The following is a 13,066-nucleotide window of genomic DNA, read 5'->3' as shown; positions in this document are numbered from 1 at the left end:
GTGATTAGGAACACTTAACTGGTCAACCGTGACTTCTTGATTCACTGGGGTATATAAGATGAAACACAGGCCGGATACCCTCAGTCATCTATTGCGATGAGACAGACCAGAGAAAACAGAAATGATATGCGACAAAAGGTTGTTGAGCTGCACAAATCAGGAAATGGCTACAAGAAAATATCAAAACACTTGAAAATGCCCATTTCCAGTATTAGGGCAATAATAAGAAGTTTAAAGAAACTGGAGATGTTAAGAATCTGCCAGGAAGAGGATGTATGTCTATACTGACCCAGGCACAGAGAGGAGGATGGTTTGAGTGGACAAAGAATCTCTAAAGATCACAGATAGGGAACTGCAGACATTAGTTAGGTCACTTTGTCTCCCAAACCACAATCAAACACCACCTATATAACCAGGGGTTGCCAGAATGAGGCCTCTGCTGTCAAGGACCAACAACTCAGGCACCTACAGTTTGCCAGACCTGGAACTTTCAGTGGGACTGTATTCTATGGTCAGATGAGACCAAAATAGAGGTTTTTGGCAACAAACACCAGAGTTGAGTTTGGCATGGACACAAAAATAGCCATGCAGAAAAGTATCTCATCCCCAGTGTGAAGTATGGTGATGGATCTGTGATCCTGTGAGGCTTCTTTTGGTTTTTCCCTAAAGGCCCTGGACAACTTGTTCTGATACATAGTATCACAGACTTCATCGAGTGCCAGCAGAAGTAAGATCAAAACCTGACTGCATCAGCCAGGAAGCTCGAACAGCACTATATCTTGGACATTTCAGCAGGACAATGATCCAAAGCACGTCTCAAAAGTAACACAAAAATGGTTCACTGACCACAGTGTTAAGGTTTTGCCACAGCCACCCCAGTCCCCTGACCTAAACCCACAGAAAACCTGTGGGATGAGTTGGAAAGGAGAGTCCACAGTGTGGACCTCAGAATCTGAAGGATCAGGAGAGGTTCTGTACGGAGGAACGGTCTCAGATCATTTGTCGTGTGTTCTCTAGTCTCATTAAGCTTTACAGAAGTAGACTCAGAGCTGTTCACTTTGAAAAGTGAGGCTGCCCAAAGTATTAAATGAAGGGGTGCCAACAATTGTGGCACACACAGATTTTAGAAAAATATTTATTTTCTGAAATTTTATTTTCTATTTTTTTTTTTATTATTGTACTAAAAAAAATCAGACTTTTCCTATTTTTTTTATTTTTTCATAAGATCAAAAGGATTAACAATGATGAATATTTTTAAAGCCTGTTTTACTCATATTTACCAGGGCTGCCAATATTTGTGAAGGGCATTGTGTCGAACTCCAAAGACACATTTAAGTTCAAGAAAAATAGTTATATTTGTGTTGTAGGTATAGTGACCCTATAATCTACCTCTTCACATCAAAATACTCCGAATGACTATGTTTACATCTCATTGATTGAATCACAGAAATTTTGAAAAATCAGTGGAATGTCCCTTTGAGATGGGCCTGCACTGGCCTGATTTGCCCCTTTCCAACAAATTTTGACAATCTGAAGTGATTTTCCAGGTCAGTAGAGACTGACGGAGCAGATGATCAGGTAGTGTGAGAAGAGACTCGAGGCAATCTTTGGCCTTCCAATCGAGCTCCAGAGTGACCAGAGGCCTTCTGATGTTTTCAGACATGTTTGATTGTCAAGTTCTGTAGTGTGAGATGGTCCAAGATGTAACTCAACATCAGATTTAAGTAACAGCCATTGCACTGCAGGCTGTGGAGACAGAGGAGCTGCTTGTAAAACACCATCAAATAAAGAGCTTTTATCATGTTTAGAATGTTTGGATCCAGACATTAAGGTGCTCTCTTTACAATTTCAAATCAGCTTTTTTTTTTTTCTTTGTTTGAGTCACATGATAACGTGGGACAGCTGGAATTTTGAGTTCATTTTTGTAGCCAAAACTCATTTTGTGTGTATATACACTCATCACAAGCTGAATGATGCATAGGTGTGATTTACTGTATGGTGTGACTTTGTGAGTTCAGCTCTTTACATGAAGGTGTCAGTTCCTAATCTCTGGTACTGTTGGACTAGAATAGAAGTCAGACCACTAAACCACTAAGAGAAACTATTCTCAGCTCTCAGATCTCAGATGTTGGGTATGTGTAAGGGTTTAGTTGATAACGTACAACAACTCTACATAGAGTGTATTTACTCGCCCTGAGTCTTATGGTCTAGTGCACATCTTCACAAGAAAAAGACAAAAAATTCTGTGAAAAATTAATATTAAGTTTGTGATGCTCTCCGTTTCAGAAATCTGTGGTGTATCTGTTGATTTTTAAAGTTGTGTAGTGTGCGCCCAGCTTTAGCTGATGCTCTAACAAACAGAGAATTTGATCCTGATTCAGCAGAACTCTTTTTTGTTTTAATTTAACTCAAGAGTCAACCATGCTTCCTGCACATAGACTCAATTATTCAGCCTCTATAGGCTAGGCTTTCTGTCTTTTTCCTTTAGAAAGTCTTCTTCCTGGTTCGGCATCTTGGCTCTGCACTGCTGTGGACTCTCTCTGGTCTCCTTTACCTACTAAAACAACACACCAGTCAAAGCCATTGACTGATTATTCACTGATGCTTGAACACGCCCCACTGCCACAGTTTTAACTTACTGCTGTAATAAGGCACAAAATATTGTTGATCACAGTGTCAAACATTATTATTATGGCTGCGCTTGTCATTTCTTCATCCCTCTTTCTTCACATAGACTCCCATTCATTTTGAACAACATGTAGCCATCACTTAGCAACTACCTATGAACGACTTAAACACCTCACACTTCATGGCAACCGTCAAGCAAGAATGCAGCAGCTGCATCGGATACCATAGCAACTACCTTGCAACATCTTAGCAACCACCTGGAATACCATAGCAACCACCTAGCAACACCTTAGCAACTACCTGTGATACCATAGCAACCACCTGGTACACTATAACAACCGTCTCAGAACACCGTTGCAACCACCTTGGAAACCATAGCAACCACCTAGCAACACCTTAGCAACCACCTGGTACACCACAGCAACCGCTTAGCAACCACCTGGGATACAATTCCAAACCCCTAGCAACACCATAGCAAACACCTGTGCTACTTTAGCAACCACCTAGCAACACCGTAGCAACCACCTCGGATATCATAGCAACTACCTAGCAACCTAGCAGGAAGTGGAAACCATTTAAGCTGTGCAACCATTCTGCGTTTCCTTCAGGAAATGCATGTTTCCAGTTATTATTGAAACTTTTTCTGGGTTTTATTCTCTCCTTGAGCTGCTGTGTTGCTTAGTTGACTACTTATTGTACTTAATGCCTTTTATTTTTGTTGTTCAAACAGTCTGTGCTGGGCTGCTGTTGGTTCTTTAATGTGTGATACAGCGTAAGTCCCTAGAGAATACAGAATGTGTACTGCAATGTCTATTTTGACCACTGAGCATAGAGTTAAACTCTGGCTGCAGCCGCACTTTATCTCTAGCATCTTTAGTGATTAAATTAGACCAAGTGGGACATTCATGTGAACTGCTGTCAGTGGAAGTGGAACTGGTTCTATACTGAGAAAAGTCACACTTATAACATCCTTTATTTTAAGCTTTAAAGTCACCAGCACATTGCCATGGCCACTATAATCACAGGGGAAGAAGGAAATATGTAAGCTATCACTAAAGTTTTGCATTTTAACCTATCTGTTTTAAACTACGTCACACAATCATTATGAACCTATGAACTGACTACAGACACTATCTCCCACAGTGCCCCTTCAACTTTCCTTTGTACACTATCAGCTTCTTTGAAAGTAAACTGTAGGGTAGCTGTAATCACATCTCAGTCAACATAAACCTGATACTTTATTGGGTGAAATTCCCACTGTGATGTAGTCTGGTATTTATCTTTAACTGCTCACATCCGCTGTACTTACAGACGCACTAACACTGAAAAGACTTTACACGTTCACAATGGTAAACCATGACCACCACAGCTAGGCCTTCATTCAGAAAACAGTCAGAAAGGAGGAAGAAAACATCTCTATGAAAATGTTAATTTCTACTGAAAATGTAAAATTCTACTTAATTCACTTTTTGTAAGTCGCTCTGGATAAGAGCGTCTGCTAAATGTAAATATAAATGTAAATGTACTGGACATCCTATTCTAGTAGCATGTTAGCGCTAAGCTAATGGAGGTGCATTAATTTTTTGACCATTTCAGATTAAAAATGGACATTTGAAGCTTGGAAAAGAGACTCCACTTTATTTGAAGTATGTAGCAGAAATATTATATTATCATAAACTGCTACAGTTGTATAGTAACTCTTTCAGTCAAAAAAAACTAAAAAATAAAAAAAAATAAAATAAACAAGAGGGTTGTTTGACGTACATACTAAAAATATGTCAACATAAAACAAATTGTTTATGTTGCCTTTAAGTAAGTGGTTTATGTAAAATGGGGAAGAAATGAACAAACATACATTTTAATACATGAACAGAGAATTCTGTTTTGAGGAAACCCAAAGCGATCGCACTGAAATGTTCCAATTTTGTTCCATCAACAATTGAACTTTATGTTGAGGTGACAAAGTCTGTGTATAGTGAGTGTGCTCTATTTGTTTGAATGGAAATGTGTTGGCATAACTGAATTCAAACTGAATTTAAAGAATGGCCAAAAAACATCTATGAACATCCATTAGCTTAGCAATAGTCATGTCCTCCTGAGCTGAGATGGCCCTACTGTGTGAGGTACTACAGTTAAAGACAAGCTCTGTGTGATACGTCAGTATTTGGTTGTGTACAGTGACAGTGGTGGATGTTGCTGTGTGTGTTGCTGTATTGGCTTCACTGACAATGCTGTATTCTCACTGATATGCCATAGAAGGTTTGACTGATGTGAAAGTGTGTGCACAACTGTATTTTTTACACTTATCTGACAATCTAAAGTGACAAGAAGAGCATAAAGCCTTATGGCACCTCATCCCCTCCCCCACTCATTACAGCCACAAAGCTGAAGACCAGAGGCAAAACCACAATGACCATGTGTACAGCCATTGTAGGAAGTTTCCACTGACACAGAAACAACTAACTGCTTGACCAAGAAGGAAAAACTGAAAGCGTTTGCTATAATGTAGCCCTGGCCCAAATAATTTGAATACTGGAGTACTTGGTTATGTTGGAATTTGTTTCTCTATTTAATATTCAGAGATTAACCTGCAATGCATTTCAGCAGCAAATAAAAATAAAAAAATAAGAGTAAAATAAAATAAAATGTTCATTCCTAACACACACACACACACACACACACACACACACACACACACACAGACATACACACACACACAGTCACACCTGTAAACCTTGTATTGTGCAAAGTAAATGCTTAAGTTAAAGTGCTGAGTGCAGCAGCAGTTAAAAGGTGTATAGTGGCAAAAAGGGGATAAGTGAGGTAACAGACAGATAAGTGGGGTAATAATGCAGGTAATTAAGGTGCAGAAAACGCTGGTCTGAGAAGAAAGTTAGAGAGGATGGAATGTTGAGTGTCACTATATACCATATATACTATAGACCAATATATTTAAGAAGTGCAGTTTGAATATTGTTTATGTATAATGATTAACTGTAAAAGAGAGTGATGGCTTGTGGGAAGAAGCTTCTCTGTAGCCTGGAGGTCCCGATCCTCATCTGGCTAAAGCGCCGGCCTGAGGGAAGGAGCTGGAACAGGTGGTGTCCAGGGTGGGACGAGTCAGTGGACATCTTCTCTGCACGCTTCCTGGTTCTGGAGGCATGCAGTTCCAGCAATGTGGGCAACTTAACCCCCATTGTCCTCTCTGCAGACCTGACCATGCTGAGCTGCCCCACACTGTGATGGACATGGTGATGATGGCTGTATAGAACCCCACCATCAGCTCCTGGGGCAGATTGAACTTCCTCAGCTGATGCAGGAAGTATATCCTCTGCTGGGCTGTCTTGGTGATGGAGCTGATGTTGCTGTCCCACTTCAGGTCCCTGGTGATTATTGTGCCCAGGAACTTGCAGGACTTTACCGCCATCACAGATCTGATCTGCGAGAGCACGCAGCGCCTCGTGCACACACTCCTGGGGTGGAATGTAGACCCTGTGAGAATGACAGAGGAGAATTCCTGCGGACAGTAGAAAGGTTTACAGTTTATTAAAAGCAATTCCAGGTTAGGGCTGCATGTTTTCGTTAACACTGTGACATCTGTACACCCGCCTTGGTTGATATAAAAGCAGATTCCACTGCCTTTTTTCATGCCTAAGAGGCGGTGCACTCTGTAGAGGTTAAAGCCGTGGAGCTGGAGCACACTGTGCGGGGTAGACTTAGTGAGCCAAGACTCAGTGAAGCTCAGCACAGCAGAGAGAGAAAAGTCCTTTTTGTTCTGTTTAGAAGGGAAAGCTTGTCTAATTTATCCCCTAAAAAGCGAAGATGTGCCATGTGAACGCTGGGGAGCGGTGTGTGAAGTCCGCGCTGTCGGAGTTTAACCAGCACTCCAGCGCGCTTCTCCTGTCTGCGTCTGCTGTAGAGAGCAGCCACTCCACCCAGTAAAATGTCCAAAAAACTGTCAGAAAGTGAAAAGTCAGGAGCAACGCCTTGTGGCATGGACTGCCTGATGTTCAGCAGATCTGCGCTGTATGTCAGTGAGACTGTTTCACATGTAACAAGACAAACAAACAAAACACAACGGAGCTCCGAACCACCTTGATTGTGGCTATTGCAGTTAAAAGAGCAAAGATGCCTAAAAAATCACATGTGGGAGCTCTTTAAATTCAATTAATAACAACAATGCTCTGTGCAAAATTTGCAATAAAAGTTTAGAATAATCGTCTCAAATGTGAAGTGAACATGTATTATACGAGTACTGCTCGGTAGGTGTTTCCCCAAATTCATGCAATACATCAGCAACTTGTAATTGTAGTGTAAGCACAATTCCTTCAGTCTACACTGCCTCAGACTCTGTCATATAACAGCTTCAGATATCAGCTCTTTTTATCCCTCTCTTTTGTAATTAAAAAGGTTTAAACACTGACAGCTCAAACAGCAGATCAGAGGTTTTTACCCTTGTTGGTATCAGTGTCTCCACCACACACCATTAGTACAGTGCAGGAGCTGCTCTGCAAGCACCACCCCAACAAGCTCATCACATTTTAGTAAATTATTAGCTTAAATATAGTTTAGAACACTAGAGAAAGTGGGAGTGTGTGTTTGACTGGATCTCGTCAGATTTGTAATAGAGGCCTTAAAATCTTGAGCATAACGCTGAGACATTTTCATTTGCTGTGTGATTCTGGCTGCATTCTGTTGTTTGCCGTTTATGTTCCTCCTTGTGGTCAATGGAACGGAAGCAGCCACCCATGACTATGTACACCAACAGCAACAACATATCTGAATGTGGACTTTAGTGCTAGGAGGTTTAAATCAGTACAAATTTGACAAGGTGATTCCTGGGTTCCACCAATATGTTGGGAATCAGCCAAGAAAGGAGAAGGTGTTGAACAAATGTTCTGTGAATACAGAAAGAGCTTCTGAGTCCAGAATTAGACCAGCTATAGGAAAGGCTGGTCATGTTGTGGTGTACTAAATTCCAACACAGAAGTCAGAACTAAAAAGCAGTAAGGCTCAGGAAAAAGAGGTCAAGGTGTGGACCCCGGAGAGTACGGGTGAGCTGAAGGCTTGCTTTGAATGCACAGACTGCAGTGCACTCCAGCAGGGTACATTAGATAAAATTACCACAATTATCCAAATAGTAAGATGTACATTACTGAGAACATTAAACATATGATCAATCAAAAGAGGAAGGACTTTAGAGACCAGAGTGCTGCTAAACTGCTGGGAAAAATGAGAAGAAAGTTGAAAGAGGCAAAAATAGCATATAGGAAATGACTGCAGGATGCTTTCATAACTAAGAATTCAAAGAAACCTTGGGACACTGACAAACGTGATGGGAAGCCAAGGAGGTGCAAGCCAAACATGATGCAAGCCAATTCCAGCAGAAAACGACCTTGAATTTTCAAATTCACCGAACAGTAATTTTAGTAGGTTTGAAACTTGGACACTGATGCTCAGAGATATTTTCAGTGCTATTATACTGACTAATTTATATAGAATAATCATTTCTGTTGATGACCTGCTAAGTACATTTAGACACAATAATGCAAGAAAAGCTGCTGGTCCAGATAATATCAGTGCTTTTGTCTTAAAAACATCTACAAGAGAACTGGCTCCGGGTTGGCAAGCAACCTAAGTAATCATGTCACAGGGAGTATCATGATTTTGTGACAATTGTGATGAACTCCTTAGCAGATTCTAGTTTAGCATCTTACTAAGGAAATAAAATTAGATTCATATCAGTTCATGTACAAACGCAGCAGTAGCACCAAAGATGCAGTGGTCACACTGGCCCATTCTATATCAAAACATCTGGGCAGACCATGCACACACGCCAAAGCACTTTTTGGGATTTTCATCTGCACTGAACACTATTCGACCTGACTTTTTACAGTCAAAAACTGTTAAATTAGATTTTAATCTTTATCTTATTCACTGATATAAGGATTTCCTTACTAACAGAACACAGCAAGTGAAAGTAAACAAAACACTATCACTGCCCATCATCAGTAATGTTGGCGCACCGCAAGAACGTGTCTTTCTCCGCTTCTGTTTACACTGTATATAAATAATTGTAAAGCACAGGAACTAAATACTTCTATTTTTAAATATTCAGATGACTCTACGTTGCTGTCTCTTTTGACAGATGATCATGATGATGACATTAATCTATTTAAACACGGTGTTGACTCTTAGACTGGTGCTACCAAAATACTCTAATCAATAAAACGAGGACAGATTTTTTCTGGACTCTCTCCTGATTCACGTCTACTTTCATTAGCAAATCATAATGAGGAAATTAAGCAGGTTATGTCCTAAAAATACCTTGGTGTCAGTGACGATTCTATGATATTTTTTAGATGGAGACATAATGGGGCCACAGTTCCTGTTCAACTAAGGCAAATAAATGCCTTCAAAGTCAAAGAGCTCCATAATTATTTCAAAATATCTTCAAGTACATTTGTATATATATTTCACACTATAGACATTATTCAGGGTACTTTACATTCAGCAGCAGACATGGTGAAATCTCTCATTTCACAACTACCAAATTGAAAAGACATGCAAACTCAAAGCAGCGAAAAATGGGTCCAGCGTTCAGAAACGAACCCCTTGTACAGGGTCCAGAGGCTTGATCCTCCAGAAAAAGCATCATGGTGCACTCTGAGAATAACATACAGGGAAACAAGTGATTGCTGTAGAAATGGGGTGCCCAATAAGGGCTGGAGCTAAACTCTGAAGGGTCCCTAGGATCAGCATTGGGTCCAAGATCACCCAGAATGCCCTCCTTTGTTACCTTAAATGAGGAATCAACATTGCTGAAGCTATTCTCTTCAGATCACCATTTACGCAGGTAATGCTGTCACCATTTCCATCTCTATCTGCTTATTAAGTCTGACACCACATGTGACATGATAGCCATTTCCGGGTCCAACCACTCCTTCAGATCCCAAAAGCAAACAACAATGACGGAACCTCTGAACCTTTTCGTGATCAGTGAGGCACCAGTGAAGATTAAAAAAGATCTAAAATCTTTCAACTCCAGTCTGCTTGTTAAGATGTCTGGGTCCAATCCTCTACTGCACTGGCTGAGGCTCTCCTTTTCAACATGCTGCCTTGCTGTGTCCCTTGTAGTTTGAATAAAGTCCAAAAAAATACTCAATAGTAATTCTACCACTTTCCTTGCAATAAGAAAGAGGAAATGGCTGCAGTTGATAAGGTAAGTTACAATTCTTAAATAAACGAAAAAAAACAAAGTTTGCCGCAAGCTGGCCTAGCTAACGTAAGCACCCAATGGCAGAAGCCAAATTGGCCCTTTGTGGACACCTTATGGGTCGTACAGGTTGTTTCTTGTTATGAATCCACATCTTTATGTTTCAGTTGATGGTACTTTATCTTTGCTATAGCTAGCTAGCTATCTTCATCAGGCCTTGTCTGACCAACAAGCCTATCAATCAAAACACAAAGATGTGGGTTCACAGCCAGAAACACCCTATAAAACCCATAGCCTATAACAAGGGCGTCCACAAAGGGCCAGTTTGGCTTTTGCCAGTGGGTGCTGATGTTAGCTAGGTCAGCCAACACAATAGAGTCTTATACGTCACATCTTACCAAGCGAACATGCTGTCATCAGTTGTGAAACACTATGAGGTACAGAACTATGACATTTTTACACCAACATATGAACACAGCACCCGAGCAAGGCCCAAGCAGCCTTTAGGACATGATCTCGGTCAGCCAGTGAACTGGAGAAACTTTAGCAGCATATCTCTTGATATTAATGTTGCTCCAGTGTGGTGTGATGGAAACCATCTATTTTTTTAGATCCTTCTTCACACACTCCTGTAGTTTTAATACTCATAGCACCATTATATCATGATAACCTGCAGTCAGAGTTGGAGTGGAATGAACAACTGGACCTGGACTTTGTTGGTACAGTCAAGCCCAACACAATAAACTGGACCAACTATCCTTGTACTGCACCTTCAGTGTACACTCAGTAGTCACTATATTAAAACCACCTAAATAAGTCCTGTATGACATTCCATATTGTTTGATATCAGTGTAGTGTTCTTTATAACACATCAATCAGTTTAGACTGCAGTCTTATTTAGCTCCACTCAACATGTGTCTGTAATAAAATAAAACACAAAACGTTTAGCTTTTTAGCTAAATACAGCAAGAAGACAAAAGAAAATAATTCTGTAAATGGCACCATTGCTTTTGTAACTCTTGGTTCTTTTTCCCAGTTAACTGAGTTTTGTTAATTGCTTTTGAATTTTAGGACGAATGAAAGAAGTGCATCCAATCACAGAAAATACTGCTTTACTTTTAACTAAACTACTGACACCTAGTGGTACAAATCTGGTACGACCAGTCTGGATGCATAATTACACTAAAGAACACAAAAGTCAGCTGATTTGATTGTGAGCTACACAGCTTCTCACTTTCAAAGCTGTAACTGCACAGTTTTCTGTTCTAGAATACTGGATTAATGGTTATAAACATAATGACTGATTAAAGTGCTTTCTAAGTTACTGTTAATGTTCAAGACCAAGGGCAGCATCACTGGTATTCCAGCTAAAACTTCAGCTAACAGTAAGTTTATTAGGCAATTTATTGTTAAACTGGAATGAATAAATCATGCATATTAAACAAATGTACTAAAAAAACAACACATTCTGTCTCTAACTAGACACATCGGTGTTTAGTTGGATACAACACATTCTGAGTTCGATGTGTTGAAATATTTTTGTGCCCACTTATGGATAACACATTTTATGTTACTTTTAGCACAGAATGTGTTCAATCAAAAAACAATATGACATAAGTGTTGTCATTCAACACAAATCACTTTTTAGAGTATACTAGCTTATTGGTGGACTGTTTTACAGATAAGGCAGTTTAGCTTCATTGCAATTGTGTATCTAACTTCATGTAACACCTAAAGCAAAAAGGCTTGATAACATGGCGGTCAAGAGGTTTACAGCTACCCTGACGTTAGCAGCTGAGGTGAAGCAGAGCAATATATCCACTTATGATGCTTACTGTTTTTATAGACGACACCAGTTTAATTAAACATGTGGCCAAGTTTTCTGGTTTATTAGTCTGGTTGATAAAACAAGGCTGATCTATTTGTGTCCAATTGAACAGCTTCTTTTTCTAATTTTTGGTGTACCTTAAATAGAGCAGCAATTACCCTTCGCTGCCTAAATGCACCCATCTGTTACAAAAATACAGTTTAAGGTGGAATTGAAGCTAATTTCAGCCTTGTTTCATAAACTGATAGCAGTGGCTGAAAGCCTTTATAGCCAGGTGAACGTCATATCGTACAGATTTCAGTTGATCTCAGAGATAACTTCTACAAAGTGAGCATCAGAGGTGGATGTGTTGCTCTGTCATCAACTCACCTGCTAATACACCACATTCATTTTGTAGAGATGTGCAGAATTAAGCTGGAAAAAGCCATTATTAACGCTAGCTAACGCTACATTCCCAAACCAAGCCCCATCTGCTGAGCTGGCTAAATGACCCAGCTCACTGTGTCGCACACATATACATATGATTTAAATAAAGCTTCTCATAAATCATCTAAATCTTTGTGTAAATGAAATGTCAACACTGATTTACCAAATGGCAAATTAAAATCACAGTAGTGAATGTGAATTTTCATTTTGAGCTCAATATTGCATAAATGAGTGGGAAATTTAAATGTAAACATTCAAATACATTGCCAATTTACATATTACATTTCCATTTTCATTTTTATACTGATTTGCTTCCATACTGCAGTCCCTCACTCTCTGAATGTTCATATAATGTGGTGATCTTTGCTGTTTTCCTTTCTCTAGTTCGGGTTATTGTTTGTCCTGCGTGTGTACTCTCCTCCAACCTTAAGCTTTCTTACGCTTACGTTTTGTTTTGATGGTCATTTCCAGCTGTAGATGTACTGCACTACTTTTATATGTTATATATAGTATATTTGCAGTAAGTCAGAATATTAACTCTCAGAATCACTGCACACTTAAAAATTATGGTTCTTTAAGGGTTCTTTAGTAAAGAAAATGGTTCTATGTAGAACCATGTCCACTCAAAGAGCCCTTTGCATGATTAAAGGGTTCTTTGCATTGTGAAAGTGTTCTTCAAACTGACTGAGAATGTACTGTAGATGGTTCTACATAGAACCTTTTTGAAAAAGGTTCTATATAGCAACAAAATGGTCCCTTTATTTTCACAATGCTAAACTTGTTACAATAGAAAAACCCTTTTAGGTGCTATATAGAACCCTTTTCAAAAAGGTCTTATACAGCATATTCTCCCTTTATCTGAGGAGCCCTTTCACGATGTTTCTTTGAGTGTTCATGGTTCTATATAGAACCATTTTCTTTACTAAAGAACCTTTCAAGAACCATCATTTTTATTTGTGTGTGTTTAC

At 39.6% G+C, this 13,066-nt stretch overlaps 1 protein-coding gene across 1 annotated transcript in view; it reads right to left on the bottom strand.

Moving 5' to 3' along the window:
- Nucleotides 1–13,066, bottom strand: part of LOC118801191 (immunoglobulin superfamily member 1-like) — a 105,329-nt gene that overhangs the window by 92,056 nt on the left and 207 nt on the right. The window lies entirely within an intron of this gene.

The sequence above is a fragment of the Colossoma macropomum genome, unplaced genomic scaffold (genome assembly GCF_904425465.1).
Source record: "Colossoma macropomum unplaced genomic scaffold, Colossoma_macropomum, whole genome shotgun sequence".
NCBI lineage: Eukaryota > Metazoa > Chordata > Actinopteri > Characiformes > Serrasalmidae > Colossoma > Colossoma macropomum.
The sequence above is the reverse complement of the archived record's forward strand: the minus strand, read 5'-3'. Positions and strand labels throughout refer to the sequence as shown.